The sequence below is a fragment of the Propithecus coquereli genome, unplaced genomic scaffold (assembly GCF_000956105.1).
Source record: "Propithecus coquereli isolate 6110/MARCELLA unplaced genomic scaffold, Pcoq_1.0 Scaffold139, whole genome shotgun sequence".
NCBI lineage: Eukaryota > Metazoa > Chordata > Mammalia > Primates > Indriidae > Propithecus > Propithecus coquereli.
The window spans coordinates 4453942-4469538 of NW_012138191.1; the positions used below are offsets into that span (position 1 = coordinate 4453942).

Consider the following 15597-nt stretch of genomic DNA (forward strand, 5'->3'; position numbering starts at 1 on the left):
AACAGGCACTTGCTGCACTGGCTCCCCAACCTCCACCGCTCAGTAACCCGACCACACAGGACAGGAGCACGAGAACCCTCAACATCCACCCCAGGCGACCTGGGCACCCTTCCCAAGGAGGGTGGGGTGGAGGGAAGAACAGTGGCCTTCAGGCCTTGCTGGGGCCCGTGTGCTAATATTAATGTATCATCTGAGCTCAGCACCTGCCTGCCTTGCTTGCTCTTTTCACATGGGCAGCCCCAACTCAAATGTGTAAGGTGGCGTCTGACAAACAAAGCCCACCCATCAAAGCTGGAGTCCATGCTAGTGCTCTCTGAAGCAGGATGCATACAACACAACTGCTGAGGTGTGGGACGAAATATTAGAACTTATTTCTACTTACGTCATTCTTCCTTCCTTCCCCGTGTATGCTTTATAACAGACATATCAGTACATGTACACACCTTAGTATGTGTCAACTGGGGTGCTTGGTCCAAACATCATATACGTGGCAGACATGATTTGTCAGGGGCTGTGGGCTACCTGTTCACCACTGCACTAAGCAGTACCTGGAACGTAGCAGGTACCCATAGGCTGGCTGAACTAATTAATTCTACTTGACCTACCACGGACCAAAGTGTTCGGACAGCATTCACTCTCCTTCCAGCTCACATGCCTGACACATACCCTGCCTGCCCTGCAGTAGGACCAGACTAGACTCCATTCTTGCCTCCTTCCCTGGTGGGCAGCGGGTGGGAGGGCCCAGCTCCAGGACCAGCACAGTGCAGTGGGGAGAGGCTGCCTTGCCACTTCAGTCTCCTCTCTGCCCAGCTCCCAGGTACCCCCCTCCTTCCTTCCCTTTCAATTCCAATGGCCCAGAACAGAGACTGAGTGGGGCACACCTCTCAGATTCCCTCTCCACCACCGCCCATCCTCCTACAGTTCCTTAGCCACTTCCCAAGGGGGTTGTGGTGCTGGTGTAAACAGGAAACAAGAGTGTTGCTTTTAAAGGAAGGGCAAAAAAGCTCCTTCTGAGACTCCCTTCCACTGGGTTTACTTAGACCTTCTAGGGAAAGGCAGAAGCACTTAGGATGATGGACACATGAAGCATCCTGGGCACCAAAGGCTCAGTAAGAGCAGTCAGCATTTTTGGAGAAACTCATGCTCAAAAAGCTTCCCCTGCCAGCCTTCCAGGGCCCCTTCTAGCCTCCCACAACTGCCCAGAAGTCTCCCCGCACCCAGCACTGACCTGGGGCACAGAACAGCACAGAAGCCTTCCTTCAACAGAACCAAGAGAAAGCAGCAAGGAGGTGTAGAGGGAGCAGTGGGTGGGAGAAAAGTTCCCTGTGGTCGAGGTCTGGCTTTTCCTGGGGAGGGACCTAGCTCACTCCAGAACAGCATTTATAGAGCTCAGTTTCACTATCAACTCTCTCCCTGTCGTTTGGCTTGTACCCTGCCTCCTTCTTAATTCTCAGGATTTCCTGCAGGCCTGACGGGCTTACAAAGGCTTCCTGGGCAGCATTCTTCTAAAGCTCCCTTCCAGTCATCAGCTGGCATCAGGGCCCACCCTCCTACTTCAGTATTTCTCAAGACTCGGCAGCGATACACACAAGTGGTGATGGTCAGAGCTTGACCCAAAAAAAAGTGGCTATGGCCAGGACTGGACAAAGGCCTTGGCACCATGTCAGTTGGGCTCCAGGCTGATGGGACTCATGTTCCCCCACACCCCATTTCGTTACCAGATGCTGATTCAGTTTTGCACCCCACTAAAGAAAATATATTAATATTCCCTTCATGTTTGCCTAAGAGTAAATAAACACTAGGGAAAGAAAATAAGTAGTACCATCCATTACGCTGTTCTCTTTTTCTTTCATCTTCAAGAAAATTTCATTAAAAGGTGCAGTTCAATGCACTGGCTGGTTATATTTCCAACAACTCTGTACTTTCCACTGGCGTTCCATTCAAACGCACAAGTTTCACTTACTGAGTGACTCCTGAACTTACACAAACTATTTTTTGCACTGCTTTATGTGCAAATTACAAGCCTTCTGGAGGAAAGTCATTAGTCTGAGCCTAACCTTTCTGCTAAATGCCATGCCTGCCATCTTCTAAATCAAGCCCTGTGGTCAGGTGCTGGGGCAATCAACTATCCTACTTACACAGACAGATCCCTGGGAGAGAAACTGCCAGAGAAAGCTTTATCCTTAATAAGGACCCTTAAAAAGTGCCAGGGACTTATGTGTCCCTCTCCATGAAAGAGAGAAGTGGGCTTTCATCTGAGTTCCTACTGAAAAAAAAATATATGTCTATATGTGACTGTGTGAGACAGTGCGCGCGTGTGTGTATGTGTGAGTGTGTGTAGTGTTAGGAATAACAAAGGAATATTTCTAGCCCCATGTAATGCTAACCCCGTTTGACAAGTTCCATTGTCTGAACACAGGATCAAACAGAGGGGAGCTCTACCCTGAACAAGTCTGAATCATCCCCAATGTGGCTGTACCCCACCCTCCAAAGCCTCGTTATCAATGATGGGATCCACAGAAAATGCGTTCAGCTACCCAGACGGACTGCTTCACTTCCAGGACCTGTCAGAGGTAACTGTACTCAGAGAGAGGGCACGAAAAAACATACATGTGGCAGATTTAGCTTTTTAAAACCTAACTCTGGCCGTGAGCCATTTTGCCTCCAGACAAAGATATTTACAAAGGACCACAGGGCCCTTTGTATAGGGCACCTCCCTGATGGACACAGGCCCAGACAGGGCTCTCAAGGGAGGACACTCATTCCCAGGGCAGCCGCATCAGGAGATGGCCATGTGCTTGCCACGCCCTCCCCTGCCACTCCTCAGACACTCACTCCATTACCCTCCCCCGTCTTCTCAGCTCACCACAACCCTACTTAGCCATCTAAGCAGGCTTGACAATAAACAACTTCTGACAGCTCGCCCAACCAATGCACTTTCTTCCCCACTCACAGTAAACCTTCGGGAAGAGCTGTTATTTAACACCCACGTCTCTCCCTCCCACTAACTGTGCATCATTTCTTCAAACCACAACAACCCACTTGAGCCCCACCTATTCCACTGAAGCAGCTTTCCCAGGTCAACAATGACCTTGTCACTAACCCACTGAGGACTCTCAGTCCTCACCTCATTCTATCTCTCAGCAGCTTTTAATGCTATTATCGAAAAACACTCCTCATTGGCTTCCAAGCAGCACATCTCCCTGGTTTTCCACCTGCCTCTCTGGCCAGGCCATCTCTAGCTGGCCTTCTCTTCAGCAGTTTCCTCTTCCTCAGCCTACTCCTTAATTTGAGGGTTTCTCAGGGACTGGCTCTACACTCTGTTCTTCTACTTCTCATCCTCCCTAAGTGATCTCATTCATTCTTATGGCTCCTGCTGTTTCTTCTTGAGCTGCAGATCCACATATCCAAATGCCTACTAGATGTCTCCACAGACACCTAAAAGTCTCCATGTGTCCAAAACCAAATTCATCATCTCATCCCACAAGCCTCTTTCCCCTACTGTGTGACCATTCTCAGCAAATGGTACTCTTTCCACTGAATTTTCAAGCGAGAAATGTGGCCATCACCCTTAGTGGCTCCTCCCTCAGCCTGTAGATCTATCCATCACTAAGTTTGTTAATGCTACCTCCCCAAACACCTTTCAGCTGCATCCACTCCTTCCCACCAACTCTGTCACTTCCTTAACTCAAGCCAACATCATCCCTCCTCCGGGTAACTGCAACAGCCTAACTGGCCACCTCACCTCCAGGCTAGAGTCCACTCCCACCTCCACTCTTCACACTGCAGAAAGAGGATCTTCCCAGAAAGAAATTCTGGTCATGTCACTCCCCATCCTGAACCCCTTCCAGAGCTCCCCAGTGCCCATACGATAGGTCTAAACTTTTTTAAATGGCATACAAGCCCCTCTGGGATCAGGGTGAGGACTAAACTCTGATCATTTTCTTTTGCCCAAATTCCTTTCTAAGGGGGCCTGGTGAGTCACAACTACAAATGATAAAATCTCAGTAAACAGGTTTTTATGATGAGGTTTACATCCCAACCTGATTCCAGTATAGCATCGCATGAAAGATAAAAGACCCTTATCTTAAGCATTCGTTTCAGCTGATTCCTGGTCTTTGGGCAAAGCCTAACTCTTTCAGCCAATTGTCAAGTAAAGAATCCCTAAACCCATCTATGACTTGTAAGCCCTGGCTTCAAGATGTCCTACCTTAATCCCTAAACCCACCTATGACCTATAAGCCCCCACTTTGAGATGTCCCACCTTTTCAGGCCAAACCAATGTATGCCTTCCATGTACTGATTTATAACTTCACCTGTAATCCTTGTCTCCCTAAAATGCATAAAAACAAACTATAACCCAGCCACAGCAAGTCCACTTGCTCAAGGCTTCTTGGGTGTGGCTCTGGGCCATGGTCCTCAAATTTGGCTCAGAATAAATCTCTTTAAATTAATTTGCTTTGTCTTCTTTTCCATTGGCAAGGGTCTTGTCTACTTTTCCAGCCTTGTCTCTCGCAGCCATTCTGAACTATAGTCAGTTCCTAGAACAGGCTGTACTTTCTCACATTTAGGTCTTTTGCTCATGTGCTCCTACCTAGAACAGTATGCAACAACCCTCTTCTAAGATCCACTTCTCTTTCCAGTGAATTCTAATTTATCCTTTAAGAGATCCCTTTCTCTCCAAACCTTCCCCGACTGTCTGTGTGTCCTGCTGGCTTCCTGTCCTTCCTCAACACTGCACTGTCTCCTCCTTGAGACGATAATCTCTGTGAGGGGGTAGCCACGTCAACTTCCCCACCACTGTACCCCCAGCACATGGCCTGGAGCCTAGAACATGGGAGACAGTAAGTTTCACCATGTCTGTGTAAGCAGCCACAGCCAATTATTCAGAGAGAATCCAGGATTTGCCAAAGTGGCAGATACAGCTGGGCTACACATAGTTTATGTCAGCAATTCGGTATTTTTTGTACTCAATAGCACTATATGAGGCATTATAGGGCTATAGCCATTCATCCCACTGTTCATTTCCCCTTCCTTCTTCAACATTTGTAATCAAATGTACCTAAGTGATAGAGGGGGGTTCCAAAAAAAGCACAGGATTTGTATGTCTGAAGAGTTCAAAAAAGGATGAGGAGGACTGTCTGAAATCCAGCTTTTAGGAATGCGAGGCTTTCTAATTCAAACACGCACCAGGGTAATGGTTCCAACCTCTGCACAACCGCCAATCTCATACATTAAACGAAGAATTTGCATGACAAGGAATGAACAGGAATCCTTTCTCCCAACACCTACCTTGCCCATTAAATCCTCCCTCTGGAGTAGATGGATCTGTTTACTAACAGAACACACTTAGGGACTATAGTCTGAAACAGCTGCAGGAAGTACCAAGCGCCATCACAAGACATTACTTAATTCGATACTGAAACTATCAGAGACAGAAAAACCACTCAGGCCCCAGAAGGCTCTGCCCACGGTTCTGTTTTGATGACTTCACTTATTTTCCTGTTGTCCTCCCTTGTCTTAGGGGAAAGACACCAAAAATTAGAAGCATTCTGGGGTCCTCCTATTATTAGTTCCCTAGTCAGACATCTCCATTTAGTATTTAAGGGAAAATGAGTCTTCAGCCTTACTGGGGAAGGAAGTGATTTTATTCTTCAGTTTATTAGAATAAGGTTCTTCCAAAGAGGGAATATGTCAAATATTGCCAAAAGATCTAAATGATGGGAAAGAAAAACATATTTGCAATCTCCAAACTGGGCTCAAGTGTGCTCCCTAGACCTCCACCAGGAAGCAGAACCAGAACGAGCTGCTGGGGTTTCATATGTGACAAGCCCCTAAATCATAAATTGCCATCCAGTATCTGCCTCACTGTCACCCTTCTACAGCAGTGCCCTAGGCAAGGCCATCCTGGCTGCACCTAGCCAGGCAATGGCCACAACCTCCTAACTGGCCTCCCTCTTGCCACTTCCATGCCATTCTCCCAGAGCAACCAGAGATCTTTAAAAAAACAAATCACTTTCGGTCATTCTCTTGCTTAAAGCTTAAAATCCTCCAGTGACGTCTCAGTTGACATCCAGAATGAAATCCAAAGTCTCAATCGTGACCTCCAGGGCTCCTCCCAAGCACTCCAATCTCATCTCTCTCTCCTCTCACACCCAGCCATACTGGCCTTCCTTCCACCTCTCAAAGATGCCACTGCTGCCTTCAGCGGCTTCCCTTCTCCTGGACTGCTCTTCCCTGAGCTCTCTGCATAGCTGCTCCTCCCTGTCATTCTGATCTCAGCTGAGCTGTCACCTCCTGTGTGAAGCCCTCCCTGGTGAAAGGATCCAATGGGGTCCAGGTTAAGGTGGTGGGTTTAATATTCACATTGAATTTCACTCCCTCCCAGAACCCCACTAAAACTAGAATAAAACAATTTTATAAAAATACACTAGCCCACAGAATGGGGAGAACAGGAAAGGTCACAAATGCAACGATTTAGGACACTGGAAAGCAGATGGTTGAATGGGAGTCAACAGGAGACAGCTGAACCCTGCAACAAGGGTGGGAAAATGATGCCCAACTTTTTTTTTTTTTTTTTGAGACAGAGCCTCACTCTTTTTGCCTGGGCTAGAGTGAGTGCCGTGGCGTCAGCCTAGCTCACAGCAACCTCAAACTCCTGGGCTCAAGCGATCCTTGTGCCTCAGCCTCCCGAGTAGCTGGGACTACAGGCATGCGCCACCATGCCCGGCTAATTTTTTCTATATGTTTTTAGTTGTCCGATTAATTTCTTTCTATTTTTAGTAGAGACGGGGTCTCGCTCTTGCTCAGGCTGGTTTTGAACTCCTGAGCTCAAACAATCCACCCGCCTCGGCCTCCCAGAGTGCTAGGATTACAGGCGTGAGCCACCGCGCCCGGCCGATGCCCAACTTTTGAACTTTCAAAAGGTCTGGGAACTGGGAATGAAATAAAAATTGGGTGAAAGTTGTTTGGTAAGGAGTTAGTTAGATCCTCAGATGCCTTTCCTCACCCCTGCAAAGAACTAGAGGTTTATTCTCTGGAGAAGTCTCAGATTGGAAGACACCAGGCACAGGTAAAGGCAAAGCTCCTCCCTAAAACAAGGGGATTAGACAGATTTCTGCCTATGGACGCCAAGACCCCAGCCCTCTTCCCCCACTAAGAACCCCGGAGGCCAGGCCTCTTTCCTCTAAGAAATGAGAAGACTCTTCTCATGGGATTCTGGCCAGCCTCAAAGGAAAGACCAAAAGATGGCGGTTGTTCCCTAAGTGCCCACCCCAGTCACCCCAGAGTGACAGGCTTCTCTGTCCCTCACATTTAATCTTGTGCAGACAACCAAGAAGCACGAGATCTCTCAGAGAAGTTTCTAACTTAAAAGAGACTAAGACAAAAGCAAAAAACTAGAGAAAACAGTTTATGTAGGGAGAAGAAAACTTAAGAAAAAAGGTATTATCCTTAGAGAGATGGTGCTGCATCCATAAAGCATTCTTGAGATGGACTGAAAAAGGAGCAGATGGATGGCTGCAGCACCACGCCAAGGGGTGGGGGGAGCTGTGGTGGCACCTAGTAGGCTCCATGGGGCCGAGCCATCCGTGCCATCATGACACCCAGCAGGGCAGCTGCCCGCACAATACTGTAAGATTACTATGAAAGACATGGTTTTCACCCCACTTCATCAATGCACATGAATTTTCTCTTCTTTTTGGACCTCTATTTTATACCACAATGTACATCATTGAAAGTATCTGACAAAGATGACCTAAAAAGACATAACTAGTGAAAGAGGATCTGTATTTTTAAAAGTTTATGACTTATATATTGAAGAATGTGAAAAAGAGCCTGAGATTAAGAAGTTAAGAAGAAATGTGAACTCATTAGAGAAGCTTATTATGCAAGAGACAATGTCATGTTCAGTGATCAACTTATACCCCTAAAATGAGGGACATTCCTGATTTTTAGGGAAAAAATATGGATCCGATTCTGAGACCATTCGACTGCCTTATGGTTGAAGGGAAATTGCTTGAATATTTAGATGTAGAAGAATTACCTCCTATTTTAGTTGATCATCTAGAAAAATCCCAGGTTAATCCTTTTCACTGTGGATTTCTCATAGCAGAAATATGTGACCACAGGCAGTCCAGTAATAGGAAATCTCCTGGTTACTAGAGTAGGCACAATCTTTTACATCCAACCATGCAGACTTTAATCTGTGATGTACATTCAATAACAAATGATAATCATAAATGGACCCAGGAAGACAAACGTTAGTTTGAGGGCCAACTGATCCTAGATACAGCTGAACCTCTGGGTCTTGATCCTTCCATAACAGTAATCTACACTGCAAACAGATTGCTCTGTAACAAGCAAAAGAGGAACACTCTTCCTACGATATGGTGTTGCAAGAGGTATTCCAGGTCCTGAGTCAGTAATAAGATCTACCTCATTGTCTACCTCCTCAGCTAAGATTACTTGATTTCTTACAAAAAAAGAAAGAAAAGCAGGTCAGCATTAGAGCCTCAAAATGTCTAAAGCAGGAGATTGTGTAGATATGTGGAGTGAGTCCCTGTAATTTGGCCATACCTTCTGAAGTGGACGTAGAGACATATGCGGAAAAGTCTATCAAATCCGATGACCTACAACCAACAGTCTGGCCAGCCCATGATCTAAAAGATGATCATGTACTTGAATGTGAAACAGGTAATGTATCAGAAAGCAAAGCTACCATCTTGCAGTCACCTGGGGGCCCACTTTACTGTGGTAAAATACAGCCACAAAAAGATGAAGAAAGTGAGAGCCCCATGTCTCCATCCCACTCCTCCACAGATGAGCCTTCCAATTGGTTCATTTTTGGATCAAAGACTGATGGATGTGAGAGGGTAATGAGTCACTACCAGGAATTTGTCCAGAATAAAGCCAAATGCCCAGTCAAGATGTCACACAGCTCTAGTGGCTCAGCCAATCTGTGTCGACTTTCCGCAGTGAAAGAAACAGAACAGCATGAGACTGTGTCAGTTCAGTCTTTGGCACTGGGGAAAGGAGTAAACCATCTACTTCCATCCATCAAACTTCCCTCAAGCTCAGGAAATAGTTTCTCAGGTAAGTTACTACACAACAGGCAAGTTGCTTTTTTAAATCACCAACTCCTCCCCCTGCTTCTAAGCCACCACATCTTTCTCAGAAGCCATCTGTGGATCTCAATCAGTAGACACAGTTTCTCCAGCTCCCTGTCAACTACCAGCTCATCACAAATATCTGGAACTCCTAAGCCACCTACTCTTCAGCAACCCCTTCATTGACCCCACCCCCTCCTGACATTTGAGAGCTCAACTCCTTGAGCCACCTCTGCTCCCCAAGATTCGGGCTTCACCCCTCAGCAGCAAAGGTCTCTGAGCCAGGCAATGCCTATCATGACCATTCCGTTTTCCACCACGGTGACATCTAAAACTTCAGGAACCATGGCCACACTGGTCATGGCAAACTCTACTGGACTTAAGTTCATCAATGCAATGCGCTCTTTGTGCAGTGCCCAGGCTTTGATGAGTGGTTCAAACCCCCATGCCAGGCTATAACTTTGGGGCCACAGCTACTGCAGGAATAAACCTGAGTGGCTTTCTACCCTCGGGAGCTCTGCTACCAAATGCATTGCCCAGCACAAGTTCCGTTTGGCTTAATAAATACTCCAAGTCTCAGGCCCTTAAATCTACTCCAGCTTCCAGGTGGGTCACTCATTTTTAATACTGCAGTAGCAGCAATGGCAGCTCTCTCTTTATACCACAACCACCACCTCGGCAACCTACAACATCTAGTCTTCAACAGCCAGACAAACAGAGTTCTGAACAAGGTTCAACCTGTCAAGAACAGGCCTATCCCCTCAGCAAGCATAGGAAGCTTTATGTAATTATAGGCCTGAAAAAAGCCCTGGGCAAAGGCTTCCTCAGCAGATTCCAGCCCTCCTCTGCCTTTCAACAGCAGCAGCAAGAGATTTGTGCGGCATCAAATGGCTATGGCAGCAGTGGCAGCACAAACAGCTCAGCTTTATCATCATTGGCATACGGGCAGTGAGGTTTCTTTTAAAAATGATGACCTAAGGGCTGTCAGTAACAAGCTCCTTCAGAAAGAAGTGAAATAGTTGGTTCAATCCAAGTGCCTGGCCATGTCCCCCACCCTGTCTGAAGTCCTGGCCTGCTATGGTCTGAACGTTTGTGTCTCCCCAAAACTCACATGCTGAAATCCTAACCACCAAGGTGATGGTATTAGGAGATAGGGATAGTGATCTTAGACTTCCCTACCTCTAGAACAGTGGGAAATAAATTTCTGTTGTTTATGAGCCACCCAGCTTATGGTATGTTGTTACAGCAACTGAGGCATGGCCTCTTTCCCCTGCCCCCAGCTCCAGGTCCCATGCCTTCCAGTGCCCTCCTAGACCAGTCAACCTCTCTCTGCCTCTACCACCCTGATCTTTTTCTCTCAGATTTTTTTCCATTCTTCAGTCATAAATCTAGTGTTCTTTCAACTCCATTCTGCCTCAAGCCACCAGTCCACCTCCCCTTCTCTTTACTTCCAAATTATTTTACAAAGAAGTCCATACACACCATTTATTCTCCCTTTCCCCACCAACTCTTCGGACTTCTTCAATCTAGCTTCAACTACCGTACTTTTCAGAGACTGTTTCTTAACAGATCAATTAGCCCCCGATTGTCAAGCCCCATAAACTGTTCTCTATCTTCCTCACAGAGATCTTGGTGGCATCCAACCAAGCCTTGCTTTGTGAACCATCCCTACCCCTCCTGCCCAGATCCTTCGTATCCTGGACATTTAGTGTTTTATCACCAGCTTTGGTTCCCCTTCGTGCAATAAAAGTTCCTTTATTTGGCTTTTGGGTAGTCCTCCCACCCCTACTCCTGGTGCAGGCACATAACTAAGACCTGATTATTCAGAGCACTGTGCTCCCTTGACCACAGTGGCCAGGTCAGAACTGAAGACAAGACCCAATCATGGCAATTTCCTGCACTTCTGGAGCCACCAGGAGGCAGGCATGACCTTTCCATGGGACTTTCACCTGCTGGCAGACATCTTACTGCCATTTAAAGACTAAAAGTGAAGCAAACATGAAGGAGAACCAATAGACAGAGGGAGAACAAGCTGGTGACATTTGAACACCTGGGTGAAACTAGGCCAGAAACTAGAATTCTCTTAGTCTTTTAAGTTACATGAGCCAAATGGATTCCCTTTTTTTTTTTCCTTTTAATCGATTTGAGCAACTTCCTTCATTCACAACTCATCACATCTTCTCGTTTCTTCCTCCCCACACTTTCTAAATGTCAGGACTCCCCAAGGTTGTATTTCTGTGCTGTATCCTTACTGAGCTGACACAGTCTCTTCTGTGGAGCATCTCCTGTAACACAAGTTATGTCCACTCCCCCAAGCTCCAGTGCAACATTCCAACCTGCTAACAGGATACCCCAATGTCCGCCCAGCACCTCCAACTCAATAAACCAATCGCCAAAATCATCACCTTCTTTCCCACCCACACTAGCTCATCCTCCTGCTTTCCTTTAAGACCCTAATCTACCTGAGATATGCCCCATGGAAAACATTGCCCTTATCACTGTCACCTAATTCCCCCACCCAACACACCTCATCACTTCTCACACTGTGTGGATCCTTTCTCTCAGGGTCTTTCCTTATGGAGCCCTTCTTCCCATTCTCACTGCTCCTACCCTTCTGAAGTCTGCATGCCAATCCTTCACTACTACACTGGGCTCTTAACTGGTTTCTCCACTAATTCTTCCCTTCTAATTCATTCCCTGCATACTATCATATTAATCTTCATAAAGCACAGCTCTGATTACACCCCCCCATTCACTGTTGTCTAGTGAGTTAAAGACAAACTGTTCCCACTCAAGGTCCTCCACAGTCCCTCCAATCCATCCCCCATACCTTTACCGAAAGCTCAGCACTTGTCCTCAAGGCCACATCAGAAGAACAAGAACAAGCTGGCAAAGAAGGAAAAATGGCAGACTCTCATCTCAAAATCCAAATTTCCTATCCCTAAGCAGAAATATAGAGCTTTTTAAAGGGAGGGCCTTCAGTTCTAGGCTACTGTCGTTAAGGATTCTAATCATCTCGTCCCTGCCGAAGACAAAGCCTGTGACCTCCGCCCACCTGAGAGGCAGGTGCTGGCCTGGGATGGCTGAGCTATCTCCTGTAACACACAGAACAAAAGCCATTACCCTGCATTTATTGTTTTTGGACTTTATTAAAAAGTCCCAAAACAATAAATGTTGGCATGGATGCAGAGAGATAGGAACACTCATACACTGCTGGTGGGACTGCAAACTAGTGCAACCTCTATGGAAAGCAATATGGAGATACCTTAAAGAGATACAAGTAGAACTACTATTTGATCCAGCAATCCCATTAACTGGGCATCTACCTAAAAGAACAAAAGACACTCTATAAAAAAATCACCTGCACTCGAATGTTTATAGCAGCACAATTCACAACTGCAAAGATGTGGAAACAACCCAAGTGCCCATCAATACACGAGTGGATTAATAAAATGTGGTATATGTATACCATGGAGTACTATTCAGCTATAAGAAACAATGGTGATATAGCACCTCTTGTATTCTCCTGGATAGAGCTGGAACCCATTCTACTAAGTGAAGTATCCCAAGAATGGAAAAATAAGCACCACATGTACTCAGCAGCAAATTGGTTTCATTGATCAACACCTAAGTGCACATATAAGAATAACATTTATTGGGTGTCGGGCAGGTGGGAGGGGGGAGGAGGGGATGGGTATATGCATACATAATGAGTGCGATGTGCATCATCTGGGGGATGGACAAGCTTGAAGCTCTGACTTGGGGTGGGGGGGCAAGGGCAACATATGTAACCTAAACATCTGTACCCCCATAATATGCTGAAATAATAAAAATTAAAAATTAAAAAAAAAAAAAAGACATTACCCTGCCTTTCCCAATCACTGGCCCAAGGCAGGGGTACAGGTTTTTAGTTCTCAAAAAGGAGTGGAGGATGCTCCAAAGAAATAGAAAATATTTTTGCTGTTTTTTTCCTTTAGGCCATTCCCTCTGTTACACCACCACCTGCTCCAGCCAAGCCCAGCCACTCCTTATTCCTGATTACATCCCACCCTTCCCTCTTCTCCCCCTTTGCTCCCAGCCTTTTCTGCTCCCTGTTCATCCTTCAAGTTCCATCTTAGAAATCACTCAAGAAAACTTTCCCTGATTCCCATCTTTGGGTAGACAGGGAAAAAAATGCACCCCACCCCCCCCCAAAAATAAATACACTTCCTAATCCCTGGAACCTGTGAATATTACCTTATATAACAAAAGAGTAAATATTGCCTTACTTGGCAAGGATGTGATTAGGTTAAGAGTCTTGCGAAAAGGAGTTATCCTGGGTTAGCCAGGTGGACCCTAAATGTAATCACATGTATCCTTACCGCAGGGAGGCAGGACATTAGACACAGAGGAGAGGGCAGTGTGAAGACAGAGGAGAGAGAGAAAGACGTGGCCACAGCCACACTATCCTTCTCATCCACTTTATCTCTCTTCTGATAAAGTTCCCATAGAATATTACATGTACCTCCCCAATATGACTTGTTATGCTTTAAATTTACATTAAGAGGGCACTTGCCACAATTTAATTTAGATTTCAAGATCATCAAAAGGACTGCCCTATTCATTTTTGCTTACTTTGAGAGCTCCTTGCCTTGAACCTGTTAGACGCTCAATGAGTATTTTTTTTAATGAATTGAATTCATCAACCTTTAACTACAAGGCCTAGAATCCTGACTTGCCAGCATTTGTGAGTGGAAGACAACCCTAGAGTCACAGTGATACAAATGCAACTAATGACCAAACACACTGTGTTTCAGCCTCTCCCAAAGGTTAAGATGATTTTGGGTGGAGGGACCCCACAAGGGGCAACCATACAATGTGGAGTGGTACTCAGCTGTATTTCCCAACAGCAGCTAATGTATTGCCAGGGATAATGAATAAGTACGCAGCATGAAATCTTTTAGAGTCCTAAATGGTTTGATCCTGCCCTACAGAGCATATAGGTCTGTGTACATTTCCACTCGTTCACCATGAATAATAGGAAATGCTTTAGGCAGAGTCAGAACACATCTGTGCTTTGAGCCAAGTGGACCACATACTGGAAGGCTCCTTCAGATGCTAACACTTCAAATGCTATCCTCGTATTAGGAAATACCTGTATTCTTCTTTGTAATATCACTACCACTTAAAATTATTACACATGGGTCTGTCTGTCTCCCCCATGCAACATACGCTTCATGGTGGAAGAGACTGTTTATTTACTGCTAATACCCACAGCCTACAACACAGCCCAGCACATCCCTGCCTTGAGAGTGTTTCCAAGCTATGTCTCTGCCAGAGAGCTACCAAGGGTAGAGAAAGACTGTCAAGGCCCTTAGAATGAAGCCTCAGCTAAGAACAACCAGAACTGGTAATCATTTCACAACCCAGGAGAGCCGTCAGGCTCAGTCCCTAGGCAAGACTTCCTGGGCATGGGTTTTGGGACATCAGGCCCAGCTGCTCTCAGAGTATCTACCCCCAAAGGTGCTGGCAGGGAGCAATGACCTCACAACCATAAAAGCCTGAAGATAACAGGGACAGCTTACCACTTGGGCCCTCTAGATAGGTGTTCTGGAGCCTGAAGGAGACACAGGGCGGGAAGAAATCCATGCATAGGCAAAGCCTACAAGCAGGGAAGAAACTGCAGGTCAGCACACTGCTCTGCTGCACAGTGAGGGCGGGGAGCTCTGCACACTGTCATTTGTCACACCTGCATGCATCTATGCCTCTGCAGAGCTTCATCCTATTAGGAGGAGGCCAGATGACGAATGCCATGAAAGCTTCCAAGCTACACAACCTCCAGAGCAAGAGCAAATGTATCCAACTCATCATCGCAAAAACACAAACCAAAAACATTCTCAGTACTTAAGAATGGTAATATCAGGAATTCACTACAGCTACATTTATAATGGATATCAATCCTGTAAACACATTAAGAGGGAGTAATAAACTAGACATAAAACAAAAAAGGCTACAACTGACTTTCCAAAGCAAGTCACTCCTCACTCCAGGGAGAAGAACAGCTCAAAGGCATGGGGAAAGGCCAAAGGGGAAAAAGTGCAAGCTCTGTGATCTAGGGAGAAATCAGGTCACCTCTGGGCCTCAGCTTTTTCTTCTAAAAAACAGAAACAATTCCTATCTTAAGGGTCATTAGGAAGATAAAAAAAGGCTGAGTTTTTCAAACTATGAGTTGAGAACTAGGGTCTTGAAATCAATTCTGTGGGTCACAACTAGCAAAAAATAAAATAAAACATGGTACCAGAAGGCAGGCTAGTGGCTATCCGTGACTGGGGTCAGTGATTAAGAGACATCACAAGAGAGCCTTCCCCAGGACAGGCTTGATCTAGGTGTTGGTTGCAGGCATATGCTTACTTTATGAAAAGTCATTGTAAAATTATGATATGTACACATTTTTATATGTATATTTAATAAAAAGTTTACATAAAAAGTAGAATCAGATAGAATCAAATAA

General features: G+C 45.8%; 1 protein-coding gene and 1 pseudogene across 1 annotated transcript in view; one reads left to right on the plus strand and one right to left on the minus strand.

The window, feature by feature from the left end:
• The window catches only part of CDS2 (CDP-diacylglycerol synthase (phosphatidate cytidylyltransferase) 2), a 56840-nt gene that overhangs the window by 19662 nt on the left and 21581 nt on the right, over positions 1 to 15597 (minus strand). The window lies entirely within an intron of this gene.
• LOC105806163 lies at positions 7723 to 10059 on the plus strand (annotated as a pseudogene).